At 47.2% G+C, this 18,286-nt stretch overlaps 1 protein-coding gene across 2 annotated transcripts in view; it reads right to left on the bottom strand.

Annotated features, from left to right (window-relative positions):
* The window catches only part of Znf366 (zinc finger protein 366), a 63,923-nt gene extending 53,798 nt beyond the window's left edge, over positions 1-10,125 (bottom strand). For both annotated transcript variants that reach the window (XM_087896822.1, XM_048441548.3), the window contains exon 1: positions 9,911-10,125. The gene's annotated coding sequence lies outside the window, so the exon portion shown is untranslated. The remainder of the gene's footprint in view (positions 1-9,910) is intronic.
* Between the last annotated feature and the right edge of the window lie 8,161 nt (positions 10,126-18,286).

Raw genomic sequence — 18,286 nt, 5'->3', positions numbered from 1 at the left:
AGAAAGAAAGAAAGAAAGAGGAGAGGGCTGGAGAGATGGCTCAGCAGTTAAGAGCGTTGCCTGCTCTTCCAAAGGTCCTGAGTTCAATTCCCAGCAACCACATGGTGGCTCACAACCATCTGTAATGAGGTCTGGTGCCCTCTTCTGGCCTTCAGGCATATACACAGAAAGAATATTGTATACACAATAAATAAATAAATATTTAAAAGAAAGAAAGAAAGAAAGAAAGAAAGAAAGAAAGAAAGAAAGAAAGAAAGAAAGAAAGAAAAGCAAGCCAAACTTGAGGCCTCTCTTTCCTCTACCCTAGGAAAGCACCCATCTTATGAACAGGGACAGCTCCACTTCATAATCAAAGGATTCCCACATAGCACTAACTGCACTAAGTGATCACAAGAAGCGGTCTTCTCAGCTGGCACTGAAAGAGGGCTGTGCCATCCAATCCCTGCCATACAGGAGACACCTCAGACAAGAACAACATGTGATCCCAGCACTGGCAAGCAAGATGACGGCAATTCATCCCAAACAGCCTTAGCATGTGATTGGGACTGCTCCTGAGTCCTGTCTTACCGCCGTGCCCTGATACTTTCTTAGGCTGCCAGCTCACCCAGATTGTACTTGTTGCCAAGAGAATAGGAACCAATAAACAAGGAGGCTTTGCCTGCCTCTAGATGTGGTATTTTGTGACAAGTTGGCAATGGATTTATAAGAGGAAAAGAAAACCATGAGGTCATTCTTAAAGAACGACAGGACTTAAAACCACATGCATCCTTAGACGTTATTGGTCTTGTCTGTTTCTTTTTCGGCCGAGGGACCAGCAGCTCTGTCACATGGTTAAGGTTCTATTGTGGGTGGCCTGGCATGCTTGCCTTGGGGCTCAAGACTTCTTTCTTTCTTTCTTCCCTCCCTCCCTCCCTCCCTCCCTTCCTTCCTTCCTTCCTTCCTTCCTTCCTTCCTTCCTTCCTTCCTTTTTTCTTTCTCTCTTTCCAAAATCCAAATTCCATTAGCAAGTCTACCATTTCTTCCTAAAGATATTCTATGCAAATTGAAACTAGACTCTGGTTTTCTGTTTGTTTACAAAACTGATTCGTTCTACACCATCAAGGCACCATGGCCTTTTCCCTGAACCATACAGGTTGGATATTATTCCTTTAGGAGAACATACAGATTTGCATCATCCTCCCCCACTGACTAGTTAACCAGCTTTCTGAGGTATGATTTACATAGTATAAAATTAAGTCTTTTTAAATATTCAGTGTGATGGACTAACTCCGATCACCACTAAAATCCAACTTTGAATAATTTCATCAATCATAGCTTTGCTTCATAGTTAATAACTGTCCTTCTATAACTCCTACCCAGCTCCAGACAACCACAAATCTGCTTTCTGTCTCTGTCATTTTGTGCTTCTAGAACTTCCGCACGAACAGAAGCTCTCAGCATCTCTTGTGTGTCAGTCTCCTTTAGTAATGCTGTGCCTGATTCCTCTAATTCAGAGGCTGATTCGAAGACTCACCCACAGTGGTGTGTGTTTCAGAAGTCCCTTCCCATGCCTGGATGCGTTCCATTCCATAAACAAGACAGAGTCTGTCTACTAACCAAATGATGGTCCTTTGCGTTACTTTCAGTTTGGAATTATTACAAACAATTCTACTGTGATACATCATTTTCACGTAAACATATTCTTTCCGAAGTGAAGTTGAACCATCTGGTGGGTACACGTCTGTACTGGTTTTCAGCATATCAGTAGTACCCCTCTACCTCCAATCCATTAGTGTGCAGTGAGAGTCCAGCCTGCGTATCTTGGTCCGCACTTTCCGTCTTCCTGGCTTGGAACATGTAACTGGTTCATGAAGGCATCCCTGCACAATTCACGTCTGCATCCTCATACCGCAGCGAGTGCTTTTCCATTTTTGCATTTCTTCTTTACTTACACATTCAGAAAATTTCCCCATTTTTAGTTGAGTTGGTGTATCATTATGAAATTCAAACAGTTCTTTATACAGTCTGGAAATAAAGTCTTCACCAGACAAATGTCTTGAAAATATTTTCTTCTAGTTTTTGATATTTCATTTTTCTAGTGGTATCTTTTTTCAAGAATAAATGTTTTTAGTTCTGATAAATCCTATTTATCCAGTTTTTCTTCTTGCTGTTGTGTGTGTGTATGTGTGTGTGTGTGTGTGTACGATAATAAGACATCTTTTTTCCAACAAAAATCTTTTAATTTTAGGTATCTAACACTTTTTTTTTTTTGAGACAGGGTTTTGCTGTAGCTTTGGAGCCTGCCCTGGATCTCACTTTGTAGACCAGGCTGGCGTCGAACTCATAGAGATCCGCCTGTCTCTGCCTCCCAAGTGCTGAGATTAAAGGCGTGCGCCACCACTGCCCGGCAGATCTGACACTTTTAAGTCACAGTCACACCAGAGCCAAGACACAGTGCTAGTGCCCCACGTATTTATCTGGGTCTGTCTCGTGGGTGAAAACTGACGTCTGGGTTGAGTTTGTATTTTCCTTTTATAAAAGGGATGAGTACTCTTTGTTTTTTACAAGCTTACACGTCAGCTCCATTTTTAAAAGACATCACGTTAATGTAGTCTTGGAGTCATAGTATGCTTTCATTTTTAACGTTTAATGTTCCTGGTCTATTTGAGATTTATGTTAAGAAACACAGCATGTTGGCAGTTTATTATACAGGGGCCTAATTCCCATGACTCCTACTCTCCTCAACTGCACACACTAGGCAATGAAACACTTTATGAGTTGTTCCCAGGAGCCTTTAGCTCGTCTTTCACCTTCTTCCTGGTGCCTCCTGCTAATGAAATTCAAATGTTAGAGAACCCACCAAGAGAAACACGTGAAGATGGGAAGGCTCGGGCGAAGATCGGCTCACCTTTGATACAATGTTCTCAAGTCAAATAACTAATTGATGGCCAATCTTTGGGCTCTTAGTCTTCTATGAAGGCCAGTGGTTTTGAATAGGCTGTGTATTCACACAGCCGTGTGTAGGACGCTGTGGCAGGTCCAATAAGTGGCAGCATTTTATTAAGTAAACCGGTTCTCTCTTCCAAAACAGCCAAAGCAATTGAAGACCAAATACACTTAGTACTTTACATCCAGAAGACAAAATGGGATTCGCTCCACATGAACTATCCTCCCCAAGGAACGCAGTAAAATGTGAGACTACCTCTCTCTCAGGAGAGCCAGAGGCAAGTAAGTCGCTATACTGCCCAGTGGCAGGGAAAGGTCTTGAAGAAACATGGAACGGGTTCACCTTCTTCCAAATAATGTGGTGTTGGCCAGGGCCTTCTGTACTAAAACCTAGGCTTCCGTGCTCAAACCTAGGGCCTGAGCTGCAGCCAGGGAGAATTATCTGTTTCTCAAGTCTTTACCTTGTGATCAGACACAAGAGATTGTGTGGGAAACAGCTGGTGCGCCACGAGGGCTGTGGGCCACACGGGAGGAGATGCCTGCAAGCATTGCCAGGGTCTCTAGAAAGATGATCCACACAGATGATACATACTGCCTTATAAACCCTACCAATGAAGCCTCAGCACGTTTTGCATGCTTCTGACCCCCCGAAATCCAGTTCTGGTATTTCAGGACTCTCTTCAACAGACTGAACACAGAACTCCCGAGTATTCAAAATGAGTTAAGATAGACTTTTTTTTTAATCTTCATACTAGAAGATCCTGCTCTGTGCCCTACCCCCAAAACTTTGGGGGTTAAAAGGGATGCCAGAGCTAGGAGAACAGTCAGCAAGAAACAGTGGCGGGCCCTGCTGCAGTAGTTTCCCCAGGAGACGGCTGAAACCCAAAGTTCCTCTGATCCCAGCACCGCTATGGAAGGGGGCCAGTGAAGCAGAGAAGCCACCGGGTCCTTCCAAGCCCTCTTGGGTCCCAGCTGCAGCAAGCGCAGGCACTTCCTGTCCTCTCCCTCGCTCTTTCCGCTGTTTCCTTTCCCCACCCCTCCAACAATAGCCCCTTCTTGATTTCTGTTCTGAGAGGGAACGGTGAGTCCCCAGCCGAAAGGAAACTCTGAGGATTCTTTCCGCGGACTTTTCTAGATGAGGGGAGTGAGGTGTGTGTCCTGGCCGCTCCCCTTTGGCTCCCGTGCTGGACACAGAATCCCGGAGACACTGGCTGACTGCGGGATTTCATGAGTCATTGCAGAGCTTTCTAGAGAAGAAGCTGGGATTCTCTCTCTCTCTCTCTCTCTCTCTCTCTCTCTCTCTCTCTCTCTCTCTTCCCCTCCCTCTCTCTTCCCCTCCCTCATCTCCCTCCCACTCCCCTCTCTCCCTCCCTCTCCCCCTCTCTCCTTTTCTCTCTTTTCCTTTCGTCCCTCCCTCCCTCCCTTGTTTCCTCTTTCCCTACCTTTCTCTCCCTCTCCATCGCCCCCCCCCCATTTTTAAATGTCTTTTTCTCTGTGCTGGAAATCAAACCCAGCAGTATTGTTTAATTGGTTCTCAGATTGCTGAAAAGACAGAACTTTTTTTTTTTTTTAAAAAAAAAAAAAAGAGTATTGTGTCCCCAAATCATCACCCCCATTGCCTGAACTTTGGGTTTCTTCATCCTGAGCTGCTGACCTGGGTAGGCAGCATAGCCTCACTTTGGCTCCTCACCCCATATTTCTGCTATCTTCCAGAACCAGGGATCTGCCCTGACTGACTTTGATTTTTCGCACCAAAACCACACTGGAAATGCAATACCCTGCAGGATAGGGGTCTTTGGGATGGAGTTTGTTTGCTGGGTGATACCATAACAGACATGTTAAATGCTGCTCTGAGCTGAGCAAAGCAGACTAGTCTGGCAATGTCACTGCTAATGGACAGCCCATTGTCGAAGAGTCACAGTTGGCAGATGGCTTTGTAATACCTTGAAACAGGGATCTACATCACCCTGGGTCCCGCAGGCCAAACCCTCATTGGTGTTGCTTGGATTAGAAAAAAGTAGCAGAATTGTCTGGAAATGTGATTTGGGGTTCCATGACGGAAGGACGTGTCTCATCCAGTAAGTCTGGGTTGGGATCTGAGGCTCCCGACTCCTACATTTGAAGGGTCCTGCCTGAAGGGATGTGCCACTTTCAAAGGTGTATCAGCTTCAACTGCCCTCCCTTTCTTAGTGAGGAAGCAGAATACAAGCAACTTCAGTCTGAGGGAGCATGTCACTTTCTCCTTACGTTTGGGGGAACAGCCACTTCCTCTGGCCTGTCTGCCTTTCTATCAGTCAAAGATGAGAGAGCACACACTGCCTCCTACAGCAGGAGATGCTGATACATTCATGCCCTGGGAGGGCCCCAAACCTGGTAAGGGCTCTGACCCAAACGCCATCTCTGGTTACATCATCTTGCCCTGACTTGGTAGACACAAAGAATGAGGTCAATGTGGGGCCACAATACATAGAAGGAAGCAGAGGGGTGGACCAGAACAGCCTTGTGTGTGGGCCAGAATCTAGGGAACAGGCTTCATCAATACAGAGGACAGGCAAAGCTTTTTCAGGCTCCACTGCAATAGCAGAAAGTCTGAACACTACTGTCAAATGTAATGACCGTCAACTTTCTGTTAGGCATTTATACTTTCCCCACTAAATTTGCCAAATAAATGGAAGACTGGCGCAAGCCAATTTTGGCTATCTTCATAGATTTTAATTAAGTGAAATGCACTCAACAGGGGCTTCCCGTGTCCCTCCCTGAACTCAGCCCACGAGTTCTGGGCTCTCACCAGACTTGGCACTCCTTTCATTTGCATGCACAGCCTTGCCTACAGTCAACTCAAGAGTGCAGCCATCTTCTCTCAAGGCTGAGTCCTGGCTCATGGCTCTTCAGCCAAGAGAAAACAAAGAGTCGTTCTCACTCTCTTGCCAAAAACAATTTGCTAACCCATCATCTGCCCAGAAAACAAATGGAAAACAAATGCAACCAATAGTCTTCCAGTGCATCTCTCTGACAAATGTTTATCTTCCATGAACAAGTAGGCGGGTTGCCTGCCAGCGTGACACCTGTAATATATGTGTAGCAGCCCCATACGTACCAGTAGAACGAGCCCATAGAATTCCAGTCAATAACAGTGTGGAATTGATAAGCCAGCAGTGTGGGATTAGCTCGACCCTCCCTTTGCCCAAAGCTTGACCTGTTTTCCCCTTAACTAATTAATTGCTTCATTTGGCATTATATAAAGACAGCACATTTCACTGGACAGCCCATTTATTCATAATTCACCTATTCAACAGATATTTATTATGCATCTATTTTTTATGTCATATGCTGTTCTAGCCCTGGGCGTTTGACAATTGTCAGAAGCAAGCCCCTCTCCCGTGGTTCTTCTCACTCTCATCCCTGGTTTTATCCAGCCCTCTCATCTCCAAACAAAAAATGGAGGCCCACACAAACAAACAAACAAGCCAGCAACAACAACAAAACACCTGTCAAGCATTGCTCGGGGAGCGGCAGTTTTGGGTCTGTGTTCTGGCTCCTGATCTGGCCTTTTTCTCCAACACCATGCCACACTGAGAGGCACCTTTAGCACAGTGGCATGGGGTCCCCAGGCTCCATTGTATGAGAGCCTGTATTCTAGTGAAAGAATCCCAAGAGCCTGGACTCTGGGTGGTAGAGTCTGGGTCGTTTTCGCTATTGCACATTTTGTTTTCAGAAAGTGGAAGGAAGTTTGGGAGCTAAATAAAAGTATCATTTTTACTTGATGAGCTAACAGACATGCTGGTTGTAAAGTTTAGAGTGAGAAACAATAGTTGGTGCAGGCATGCCTCCTCCCCCCCCCCCCCCCACCCAGTACACACAGCGGGTGCTGGCTGACACCTTCCTACGGAGCAGCCCATCACCTTCTGAGGGTGAGGGCTTGCTGCTGTAATGCTTAGGGAGAGGAAACTGCCTTTTGCCTAAGTCGTGACACAGCCACCATCGTCTTCAGAATGAGTGAGTGTCTATACTCCTCCACAACCAGGGAAAAGGTCAGTGAAAAGCTTGAACATGGGGAAGTGGGTGAAAGGAAGCACAGACGGCTGCAGCATCATACAGTGCCCTTACCACACACATCTAAGTGGAGAGGTTTGGGCCCAAAGGAAGCCTCTCCCAGCAGGGAACGCTGGAATGCCGCTGTCACTCCTTCAGCTAAGATCCGAATTTCTGACATCAAGAGAGATAGACAGCCGGTTGGTGGTGGCGCACATCTTTAGCCTGGCACTTGGGACTCAGGGGCAGGAGAATCTTTGTGAGTTTGAGGCCAGCCTGGTCTGCAGAGTGAGATCCAGGATAGTCAAGGCTACACAGAAAACCTTGTCTTGAAAAATTGGAGAGAGAGAGAAAGAGAGAGAGAGATTGGTTCGAGATAGGTGTGCTTGGTGTGTGTCCAACTTGAAAATTATAAAGAATAATCTCTTTTGCTAAATCACTGGTATAGTATCGACCAAAAGATGGGAAACTTAGTCTATTCTCTCAAGTTTCAAAACACGGGCTACCTAAGTATGAATTTATAACTCTGAAAAGGAATCATGGCTGGCAGCGATTGCCGCCAGTGACTTTCCGAGCCTTGTGCTACCTGCTGCTTATCCACAGTTCTGCTTAATTCTTAGAATTTATTGTATTAATGCAGTTTTACATTTGGGGACATAGACTTAGGACCTGACCTAAGTAATCAATCAGTAAGTGTCAAGATTGAAATTCAAGCTCAGTTTGTATCTCTAGAGTCTGTGCTATTGGTGCTCTGCCTGCTCTCATCTGAGTCGCCCATGCACACACAGCCCTGGGGTACACATAGCATGACGAGATTCAAACTATATTTAATCAAGGGTGGGGCATGACCAACAGAAGAACAAGCGCCTAGCCTGCACCATAAGCTCAATCCCTAACACCGCCCCAAATATTGATGACATACTGGTAATTTAGTTATTGGTACTGATTTGGCAGGAATTAATTGATGAAGCCTCGTATGAGTTCTGGATCATTCCAAATTGGAATTTCCCTAATGATACCAAAAAGGAGCCTATGATGTCCCTAAAGGAGAGTCACTCTGGAAATTTCCACAAATGCCAACACGCTCTTTGGAGTTGAATAAAAGATAAATTGAGTAGCAGTGACCTAGGCTAAAGTCCCTGGAGGATTTTTTTTTCCTGAGCCTCTGCCCACCCCCATAGCATCCTGCAGCTATCCTGGCAATGACTCCACTACCCTAGCTCCTTACTTGGCCTCCATGAGGGGACACAGTGAACATGGTCTCCCCACTTTTGTCTGACTCGTCTTTAAACAGAGTGACCCTGAGGTCATTTGTCTCCCATCACATCCCATCTGAGACTCGTTCTCCATAAGCAAAGTCCCCCGTGCTATTCTCTTAATTGGGCACGGCATTAATAATATCAGGAGAAATGAAACCGAAAGGAGCCAAGCAGGGTCCCGCGCAGCCCTGCATTTCTTCTGGGGTCACACTTGCCAAGAGGACCAGGCTTAGAGCCTGCTGCCCTGAGATGGGTAAGGATGGGGTGGCTGGGGGGAGGTGGTAGGAGAGCTGGGCACCACTGGCCACTGCTGTCACACACTCATTCAATCCTTTAGTGGGCAACTGCTACCCATGCCTCTTTCATGTAGCGCATTTTATAGGAATTCTAAGGAAAGCATTTTCTTATCAAAACAAAGAAAAATAAGCCTGTTAATGGGACAAACCCTGCGTTAACCGTCCAGTTCTATTTGATTTTTCTCACCTTTATTAAGAAGATGGCTCAGTTTCGAATAAAGATTAATTACCTGGTCGTGGTTAAACCATAATCTGGCCAAATTAATCTTAAAACGACTAGCTAGCCTTATCGCGCTCTTCCTGCCCTGAGGATTTCAGCCCATACCCACCATCGAAATGAATAGTTCGAGAAATGTGCACGGCCACTGCCCTCTGCTCATCCAGCACCTCACTGGATTAAATTATTAATGTCAGCAGCCATGTCCCCGTCTTGGCCCAACCTTGATGACCTGTTTTTGACAACATGATCCTGGCTCCCTCATGGCTTGCCATAATAAGTTCTGGGTAACATTATCCTCTGTGACAAATGCAACGGAGGTGACTTGGACATTTAAACACCGGGGGCACCGTGTATCTACGCCCGACAACTTTGCGCTGTTCTATTTGGTGCCTAGAAGAGCAGGCTCCGAGAAACTGTTTTTCAATTGCATCTCTGTCTTAGCTTTTCATTCTTCTGACACAAGCAATCAATCTAAATCCTCCCATTCCAGTCACACGCTGATTTTCAAAACCAAAGCTATATGCCCTCAAATCTTTGCCTTCTTTTGTGTAGCACATGACACCCCCCCCCCATTGACAGTAGACAGTACATCTACATTTACCCCACATGGGGCGCCTCTCCCAGAAGCCCCCCACATGCAGCACTATTGCAGAGCAAGGTTCCCCTCCTTCTCCTCCCTCTCCAGTGACAGAGGACAGTCACACATGAGTAGTTCTCTGTGAGGACGGTGGAGTACGGAGTGGAAAGGAGAAAGCAGAAAGGGACCTCAAGACAGGCAATTTAACAAAACCACTGAGCAAGTAGCAGTTCTCAACAGACACCCCAAGAGGGTTCCCAGGATGCAGCCCTGGGGAGCAGTGACCCCACCACTGGGACATACCACATGTCCAGTAGCTCCTAGTTAACCCAACCAAGTTGTCTGTGCCAAAAAAATAACTCAGATTTAACACAGCGTCCTCCTCAGCCCCGATACAATGCTATTTCCAGTTCTGCCAGCCTCAGCTCTGCCAAGCACTCATATTCTCTTCTGCAAAGAGGTATGAGTTGACAGTCTGGGCCATCCATCAGTCACACCTTTTGATTAAGGAGCAGCCCAGTGGTTTCTATGGAAGATGCCGGGTCAGCCTCCATCGCCAGGACATTGAAATGAAGGTAGAAAGGATTGTGTGGTCACTTACCAGCTCCTGAGGGCTGAGAGGCTGCGGCCCCACCGCTTTACCTGGTCTCTGGCTGTCTCTGTCTTTCCCTCTCTCTCTCCCCCTCTTTCTCTTGTGTACAGACTGCAGGGGAACTTAGAGAACTCGCAGGGACAGTGTTTGAAATGACTTAAGAAGGAGAACAGGAACAATGCTTCGTTCTCCTTTTCTCAGATGAGTACCTTCGGGAAGAAGGAAGGAAGGGAGGGGAGAGGGAGGAAGTCAACAACCCTTCGCTTTCCTGAAAAAAAATAAGGAAACAGAAGATAGACATCTCATTTTCTCTTAAACAAAAATGTTGGGGGGGGGTGGGAAGAAAGGAAGAAAATCTTTACGGAAAAGAATTCCTCAAATATGCTCTCTGCTCTGGGAGCTTTAATGGGATGGAAACTCCAGAGTGGTCCTATCCTGTCCAAACAAATGCAGGCTCTCCTGAGTCGCAGACTCTGGTATCTGGCTTGCAGAACTGACACAGCCCAAAGGGAACAAATCATGTCATGTCGACTCTCAGCTGGGGAACGCTTGGGCTGCTGTGCTAACCAAAGGAAACCTGCAGCCTATAACAAAGGGTACGGTGGCTGGTCACCCAGGCCTTTTGGCTTCTCCTAGCTGCTTCGAGAAACCTCTGTTGCTACAGTTTCCTGGCTCACTCCAGGTTTCTCCGAGTTCCTCGCTATCGAACAGCAGATTTATGCATGGCTCGCCGAGCTCTGTGCAGTGGGCCAAGTCCGGCTCCATCTTTGCTGGTGGACGAAAAAGGAAAAGAAGCCACTGAGCACAGTGCTGCCAGCCAGGCCGTGGCTAGCTCCGACTGTTGTTTACACTGTCCTGTCTTTCTGGGATGTAGTCACCTCTGGAACTCTAGAAGAAGGGTGTTCATTTGTTTTGAAAATACCGTGAAACAGCTGAGGTCTTAGATAAATCAATCTGTTTCTGAAGGAGGGTGGGAAGGCTGAGTGGAAGCAGGAAAATATGGACTGAGCATCCTTTACCGAAGATGGAGCTGGCGCTCAGTGGGCATGCCTGGGCTCCATGAAGCTTGCCTGCACTTACTGAGAGAGCTAGCGCTCAGTGGGCATGCCTGGGCTCCATGAAGCTTGCCTGCACTTACTGAGGGAGCTGGGGCTCAGTGGGCAGGTCTGGGCTCTCTGAGGAATGTTTGGACTTCAGGGGAAGGAGCTGGGGTGCAGTGGGCAAGCCTGGGCTCCCTGAAGCATGCCTACACTTACAAAGGGAGCTGGAGTCAAATCCTGCAATTAGTACTGTGAGTCTCGTGCCCTCTGTTCATTCAGTTAAGACCATTGCCACCACAAACAGGAACCAGCAGTTGTGGTCCTTTTTGGTGGCACAAGATATATTGTTTATAAGTTGCTTCCTCGATTCACTTGATAATGGAAAAAAGGGGGTGGGGTGGGGAGTATACCTGATGGACAGCCATGGGAAAGGTGACGTCACAGAAAGTGAGGTTTGGGTTCAGAGTTCATATGACAATTTCCCCTGGGTAATATGGTCCAAGGCATTGAGTGCTTATCCCACGTTTTCATTCTACATCTGTGTCTCTGTCTATCTGTCTGTCTGTCTAAACGTGTGCAAGGTCAGAGAGGGCCTAAGAAACGGGTGGTCTGGGTGTTTATAAGAATCGGGGTGACCCCATTCTTTGCAGTTGGGAGGCATCCAACTCTTCCACAGAGACTCCAGCCTATGAGCCTGTCCCCACAGGTGAGAGCACCAACAGCCAGCAAAACAATAAAGGCACACAAAACAGTGGGGAGCAAGCACTCACCTGCCTCCTGAGTCCTCTCCAGGGCTCTAGCCTTCTGCTGGCCTTCCTCTGCATCCTGCCTCTGTGGGGAGGGGAGGAAAAGGAAAATGGAGAGCCAGGAAGGCAAGAGAAACCCAGCAGAGAAGGAAGGTGTCAAGAAAAGAAGCAGAGGCTTCAGAGGGGGGGCACCAGTGGGCACACCTGGGAGGAATCCTGCGGCTTTGGAGCACAGAGGCTTAGCATACCAAGTGGGTCATGAGAGAGAGGCTGGTGGGAGCCACAGGGAGAGGGTGGGCATCGGTCATCACAGCAATGGGTGGAGGGGAGGAGCAGACAAGAGTCCCTGCAGCCAAGAAACCTTCACCTGAGCAGCCAGTCACACCCCATGGCCTTCCTACTTGTTATTCTTGTAGTCTCAGGCCAGGCCAGGCTGAGCCCCAGGAGTCCAGACCCAATCCAAAGGATTTCCCTTTCAAGTCTTTAGAATGTGGGGACTGTCACGTTGAACCCTGTTGTTTTCTCAAAGCTAGATGACCCACCCAAGAGAGCCTGGACAGAGACAAGTCCACTCAGTGTGCTGGACTTGGCTTCTAGGCATCGGCCTCTAGTAGGCTCTTGGGGTGAACACAAGACTCCCCGAAGTTGCTCCATGCAGACACCTGGCTGTAACCTGCCTGCTGGAGCCACAGTGAGGCTTCTTCCTCTTTCCTGCAGTGCCAGTCATATGGAAAGTCACCTAGGAGCCTGTTCCCATCACGATTGGGTGTCAGAAACTGAAACTTCCTCAGTCCTGAGGAAACCAGGCCTCCTCCTGAGAGAGATCTGGGTCAGTCTCTAAGGTCTAGTGATCTGCTGGAGGCTGCTCTGAATCCCACTGAGGGAGAAGGGACTGGGCTCTTGTACTGAACCAATGCGAAGGTGCGTATGTAACATGGATGTAACCTAGGTGTAGATCCCCACCTCCTTAATCTCCATGTAGCATGACTCATTATAGAGGTCATTTGAGTTGGCCAGACAGGGCTATAGACCCATGGGACTTGGGGAAAAACAATGATGGGACCAAAAACAGTAATCTAACAACTCAACATCAGCACCAGCTTCCTCTCTCCCCACGTGAACTCAGCTCATCACCGCTTCCCACTTTTAAGCCATCCCAACTCATGGACACCTTCGGCTATGGTGACAAGAACTCGGGGCCTTCTGCTCATCCTGGGAGCAATTTAGTCCCAGATCATGGAGGTAGGAAGCCAGGGTGTAGGTAGGATGGAAGCAGAATGTACGTTCTGAAAAGTGAACCAGGACTTTCCCGTACTGCTCAGTGAAAGTCCAGAAATACATCGGTCTGAGTGACCAGCATCCACAGCCAGCAGGGATTTCACATTCCTTCTGCCACACCTGTCCTCAGGGGACATCATCTTAATATCTAACCACAGTTGCCTTTGAAGTTGCCTAGGGTATGAAGCTGGCTTTTGCTTATCTGCTTGGGGTTTCTCAGTTTTGCCATTCGCGGGATTCCTCCTCAGTGTTGGGAGTGTTAGCAGGTCATTCCATCTCTTTGCTGCCTGGTGCTTCAAGTTGGAACTAAACCACAATTTACATGTCTGCTGCTCTGAGTCACTCCTAATATACAGCATCACATCTGTCCCTACCAGATGTCTTCTTAAAGGTCAGAGGCAGGTCTCATTTCTCTCTGGGAAGAGAAGTCTCTCCAGTGACTCACTATTTTTGGCTAGTTGGTTGGCTGGTAGACTGGTTGGTTGGTTGGCTGGTTGGTTGGTTGGTTTGACTTCCTTTAGCACCCAGTTCCTCGCACCTGGGATACACAGCATCACGGTTTCTTTTCTAATCACATGGATTTGATTTGAGGATCTGGTGATAACTGGAGACGCTGGTAAAGAGGCTGAGAAGCTTGAATGGGCCATCAGGGTGCAGAGACCTGGAGACTCAGATGGCTCCTGATCTCCAGCCTCAGTGGTGGACTTCCTGTCTTGGGGCTCTGTGGACTACAAGTCTCTATTGCCCTCTGGGTTCCCCAAGGAAAAGCAGAGTTCTATCACCCTACGGTGTCAAGGGGTTGTCTGAATCTCCAGCCTGAAAATGCTTTGTAATATCCATTGTCTCTTTGATTTATTGTCTCTCTCTGCCAAGCCCTGAGGTTTTTTAAAATACAACTCTTAACATCTCGGCAAAATTCATTTCTTTCTTCCTTTTTAGTTTCAGTTTGCTTTGTTTGCCTGGAAAATGAAATGAGGATGCATTTGAACAGGTTACTGGGGAAGGAAGTCTATCATAGTCATCATATGGGGGTGGCATCTGTCTATGTTTTGAAAGTCATGATCTACCTAAGGACACAACGGCTCTGTGAAGGAGATGCTGCCAGCATCCACCCATCCCTGTGGCTGAGAATGTGTAGTCATGGCATGGCCACACAATTTCAGCATCACGCCACTAGTGAGATTACAAACCCCTCAATTCTCGGAACCCTGATTTTAAGCCATGGAAACAACTGACTTTGCCTTCTACACAAGCAATCCCCGTCGAGAAGTAAAAACACAATTAATGGTACCTAAAATTGGAGAAAACTGTGCTTTATATGGTAGTAGAAGCAAAAATGAATGGCCAAGAAGCTCACGAAGCGATCATTTAGTGACCAAGTCTGGGCACCTTAAGGCTCCATGCTGTGAATAGTCAGTGTTCTTCTGGATTTTGTTTGCCTGATAGAGGCAAGAGCTATATTAAGCAAATTAAACAAATCATGCCTGGATACCTAAACAATCTTCACTGCTTAGATAAAGAGTCTTTTCCAGGGAAAACTGTGTGTCAACTGAGGCCCAAAGAACGAACATGAGCCAAGATGGTCAGGGGAAACTTAGGTAAGGGCAGCAGCGTGGTCAGTCTGAGTTCAGACTCTTTACTTGGTCACACGAAAGATGGAAAACCGCTAAAGTTTTCGCATGAGAGATGGGAATTCCACGTAGCTTGGTCCCTGTGCAAAGGTGGATTGTGGAGAGGCAAGAGTAAACGCGGACAGGCAGTTCTAAAGTATGGGCTGTGTTGATGCTCCTGGTAAGGACTATCAGAAATCCCACCAGGCATGCTGACGACTAGAGTTGAGGAGAATACATGTTAGCTATTCTGTGTTAGAGCCAAGGTTGACATTGTCTAAGCCAACTCTGTGCCACACACGGTGAATTGGTAGTATTAGAACTGGGCACACATAGCTGTAAGGCATATCTGAGACTAAGAAGAAGAAAATACCTACCCAGCTTCTCTGGCTACATAGAGCACTCACTACCCTCGCGAGCACACACACTTCCCTACACACTAAGCAAACAAACATCTCTGCAGCTGATATCAGTGTCCTCTAACTCAGTTCTGTTCCGACACTGTCTACAGAGAGAACCCATTTAGCCAGAAGCTGTGAGCTCAGTCTCAGGACCCTGGTCACCGTTCCGGGCAGCAATTGCAAAGCGATCGGTTGTTTCACCTGTGTTTTTAACCAGTTGCCTATGAGTTGGGCTTTCAGAACCCTTTCCTTGGCTTAAATAATTTGACAGAGCAACTTTCAGAACTCAGGAAAGCACCAAGCTGCTCATTACTTTGCCCCAAAGGATGCTGCAAAGGATGCCTATGAACACCAGGTGGAGATGAGCGGGGAGGGATGTCTAGAAACGCAACAAAGCTTCCCCTGCTCTGGGCACACCACTGTCTAGGAGCCTCCATGGTAGGCTATCTACAAGCTCCCAAACTCTTGGGAGCTTATTTTATGTGGCCATGGCTAAATTATTGGTCACTGGTGAACTGGTCTTCAGGAAGAATTTTAGGATATACATTCAGGAAACTAAAGGAGGTAGGTGTGTGTGTGTGTGTGTGTGTGTGTGTGTGTGTGTGTGTGTGTGTGAAAGAGAGAGAGAGAGAGAGAGAGAGAGATTATACACATATAATCTCTATATAAAACTGTGCCCATCTGCATTCTAAGGTGACTGGGTGTCACTCCAGAGGTCAACACTCAAGCCCTCCAGTACCCACAAGTAATTCAGAAAAGCCAACCTCAGTTTCCTCTGCTAAGGTGGTCGTAAAGTCTGTCTTTTCACAGGTGCTCCAAGAGCGTCCAGGAGCCTGTGTGTATACCACGCAAGAAACCACGGAAGACTTCTTACACAGACATTAAATCGGCTGACGGCCCCGTGTCAATGGTTTTCATGGATCCCACACTCTTCCGTTAGTTATTCCAGACAGAGAACACAAGACCCTGAACCTTGGCCTGATCTGGGTCACAAAGGCAGGCTGGCTTGTTGGTGGCTCCATGCCTTCGCCGTCAAGACTTGTCATGGGGACAAGCATTCAGAATGCCAAAGGCCTCTGAACTAACCCCAGAGACGAGCACAAGGCCACAGCTGCTCTAATAAAACTCGACTCCCAGTTGAGCTGCTTTCCTCCGTCTTCTGAGCCTTGGCTCGCACAAGGGTCAGGGCCCCTCTTCTTCAAGCCTGTCTTCTGGCCTCTCTACCGCTGCACTGTGTTTGGACACAAACGCATACTAGTGAAGGAGCCAAGCAGCTAATGCAAACTTGTAAAATAAGGTTCGTGTGTGTAAAGTAGGAGGGTGTGAGGGGAAGCAGGGCTAACTGATCAGTCATAAACCACCAAAGGTCTGTAACGATGTGAGAACACAGAGCTGGTGGGGTTGACCTTATTATTTCAAAACTTTTTAAAAGACAGAGCTGGGCATGGTGGCACACACCCGAGACCAGCCTGGTCTACAGAGTGAGTTCCAGGACAGTCAGAGCTACACAGGGAAACCCTGCCTCACACCCCACCCTGTCCCCGCTACTGCCAAAGAAGACAAAAGACCAAACTTAGAACTTCTATGTGGAATCCCTGTTTTAAGATGTCAGAGTCACGGATTACTTCTTTAACTACTGTGAAACTAGCCCTAATTTTGCTGGACTAGAGAAACGAGAGGGTGGTTTTGCTTTAAAGATGTGCAGTAACGTATCAGCAGATAAAACGATATTTCGGTGCTGGAGGGATGGCTCAGAAGTTAGGGGCACTTGTTCTTGCAGACGACGTGAATTCAGTTCCCAGCACACATAGAGCAATTCACTACCATCCAGGACTCCAGTTCCGGGGGTGAGGACACCCTTTTCTGACTTCTGCATGTACCAGGCATGCATGTGGTGCACATACATACATGCAAACAAAATACCCATACACATTAAAGAAATATTTTAAAATTAAAATTAAAAATGCCCCTGCGCCGGTAATGTGCTATAGAATTCTCTAAGGAAAATAAACTCTTTATGTAAATGGAACCTAAGGATAATCTTAAAATATGCCCACAAACGCTTTGCTATTACTTTATTTGCTCAAAAACACCTGATTCCCTATCCTTTCCCGGTGGCAGAAGTTGGTGGCTTATTCCTAAAGGAAAAATAAATTAGGCAAAAGTGACAGCGAGGGACCTGGGGACAAGGTCATCAAGGCTTCTCATGCTCACGCTCTTGTACTGTTGCTTGCCCTGGGGAATGAGCTGCTTGTCACAAGACCCAGGCAGTCTATGGAAAGGACCACGTGAAGGAGAGCCGAGGCTGTCTGGTATCTGGACTGGTCATGTCACCTGTGGTGCCTCCAGGTGACAGCAGCCCTTCCATTCCTTGCCATTCCCACTGTACCCTCAAGAGAGATTCTGAGACAAAACACCCACGCACTCTGAATTGCTGAGCCACAGAATCTGCAAGGCAATAATTTTTTTGTCTCCATTCATTTGTATATGGAAAAGAACTTTCATTTAGTTCAGGGGTCTAGCGCTTGTAAGTCCAAGTTTGGGCAACAGTAGCTGGTGAGGACCTTTCTGTCTCGTATGACGGAGAACTACAAGACCAAGCAGGCACTTCTGGAGGAGACAAAACACCGGGGAGGTCTCAATTCATCATGGCCCACTTTTGTGCTGGCCGATGAGAACACCACTAATCCATCCATGAAGGCCCCATGACCTCATCACTCCTAAAGGCACCGCTACCTCATATTTTTGCCACACTGGGACGAACTTTCTAACGCAGGATTTCTGGGAATACGTTCAGACCACAGCGCTGATCTTTTGTTTTTGTTTTTGCTGTTGCTGGTTTTAGCCCTAAGTTTTCGTGCAATTTGCTGTGCAGCGACAGATCGCTAATGCAGTTAGCATTCAGGAGGCTTCTGGTTTACAGCTTTTGGCTTGAACTTTTCCAACCAAATATCCCAGCTGAGAATCTTCACAGGTTTTTCTAAAAGTCTGACTCTGACACTAAGCAGAGCTGCTAACCATTACATCCTGAACACCAGGAGGGTGAGTTGAGTCTTCTCATAGTGTTCAAATACCTGACCAATGAGACAGCAGGCGGATGCAGTGGGGACCCTTGGGAGATGGCAGACCACACCATCTTCTTCCTGCTTTGCTTTCTCCCCTGCAACTGCAGGGCTGGAGAGGGTGGAGGTGACATCTAGGCAAGTCCTTTAAAGGTGCCTTTCTTGGTAAGTTTGAAGTTGAGACAGATTTATTAATTTGTTTCGTACAGTACAAACTATATACCCATTTTATGCATGCCAGTTAATGC

Source organism: Myodes glareolus, chromosome 15 (genome assembly GCF_982192425.1).
Source record: "Myodes glareolus chromosome 15, mMyoGla1.1, whole genome shotgun sequence".
NCBI lineage: Eukaryota > Metazoa > Chordata > Mammalia > Rodentia > Cricetidae > Myodes > Myodes glareolus.
This window is presented reverse-complemented; position numbering and strand designations above follow the sequence as displayed.